We start from the raw sequence: 1,497 nt of genomic DNA, 5'->3' as shown, positions 1-1,497 counted from the left end.
CTCGGATCAAAAACTCACTATCGGACCGGAAACTTCAAAAATTCAAACTTCGGCATTTCAAGCCTAAATGAGCTACGAGCCTCCAAAATACATTCCGAACACGCTCCCAACCCCAAAATCACCTAACGGAGCTAACGGAACCATCGGATTTCCATTCCGAGGTCGTCTTCACACTGTTCTGATTACGGACTATTTTTCAACTCTTAAGCTCTCATTTAGGGACTAAGTGTCCCAAAACTCTCCAAAACTCAACACCGAACATCCCGGCAAATCAAAATAGCAGAAATGAACTTAGGGGAAATAGTTAATGGGGGATCGGGGCGTAATTTCCAAAAACGACCGGCCGGGTCGTTACACTTTGTACTTAGGCATATGTCTGGATTTGTATTTGGAGGTTCCTAGGATGATATGACTTTTTTTGTCAAAAGTTGGCAATTTAAAGGTTTAGAAATATCATAAGTTTGACCATGAGTTGACTTTGTGGCTATCGGGTTTGGATTATTATTCTGGTACTTGGAATGGGTCTGTTTTATCATTTAAAACCTGTGTTCAAAGTTTGGTTTCATTTTGAGTTGATTTGGTACGCATCAGACGCTTAATTGTGAATATCTGAAGTTCTTGAATTGGAAGGTTGCATGATGAGTTTTGGTGTTCGATTCCTGATTTTCATGTTATTTATGATGTTTCGAGCTTTCGGATAAGTTTAGATAACATATTTGGACTTGTTAGTAGGATTATACGGGGTTCCGGGGGCCTCGGGTGTGTTTTGGATTGGCTTCGGACCATTCGAAAGTGTTTTGGTAGGACTGGTACTAGAGTCGCACACCCGTAATGGTTTTTGCGCAGGTGCGAGGTCGCAGAAGCATTGGGTGGTCACACCTGCAAGGAAATCCAGGGATGGTAAGACCGCAAATGCAGAGTATTTACGCATCTGTGCAACAGTAGGAGCAGGTATGTGTTCGCAAAAGCGCAGATGCATGAGTGAAACCTTTGTTGAGAAAAATATTGGGGTCTGAGGTGAGGTAGCTCGCATAAGCGAGGTTTTGGCCGCATATGCAATTTCGTAGAAGCGGGTATCTGAACCGTAAATGCGATATTGCCTAACAGCATGTTATAATTCGAGGGCTCACTCATATTTCATTATTTTGAGAGTGGGAGTGTGGATCAAGGTGATTTTTTAGGAGATTTTTACCCACTTGGATTGGGTAAGTTTTCTTGACTCAAATTTGATTATTAGTCATGATTCTATCTTTGATTTTGGCATTTGATTAGTGAATCTAAGAGAGAAACTAGGGATTTTAGCAATACTTTTCTAAAGACAAAAAATGGAAATTTCAACTCTGATTTGGAGTTGGTTTTGGATAAAAATTGTATATTTGGACTCGAATTCGAATGGAGTTTGAGATTTATGAGTTTTCTTAGTTTCAGGGTGCGGGCCTAGTTTGACTTTTGGTTGACTTTGAGTATTTGATTAAAGATTCGACCATTATTGTTTAG

The sequence above is a fragment of the Nicotiana attenuata genome, unplaced genomic scaffold (assembly GCF_001879085.1).
Source record: "Nicotiana attenuata strain UT unplaced genomic scaffold, NIATTr2, whole genome shotgun sequence".
Lineage (NCBI taxonomy): Eukaryota > Viridiplantae > Streptophyta > Magnoliopsida > Solanales > Solanaceae > Nicotiana > Nicotiana attenuata.
Note: the sequence above shows the minus strand (reverse complement) of the source record.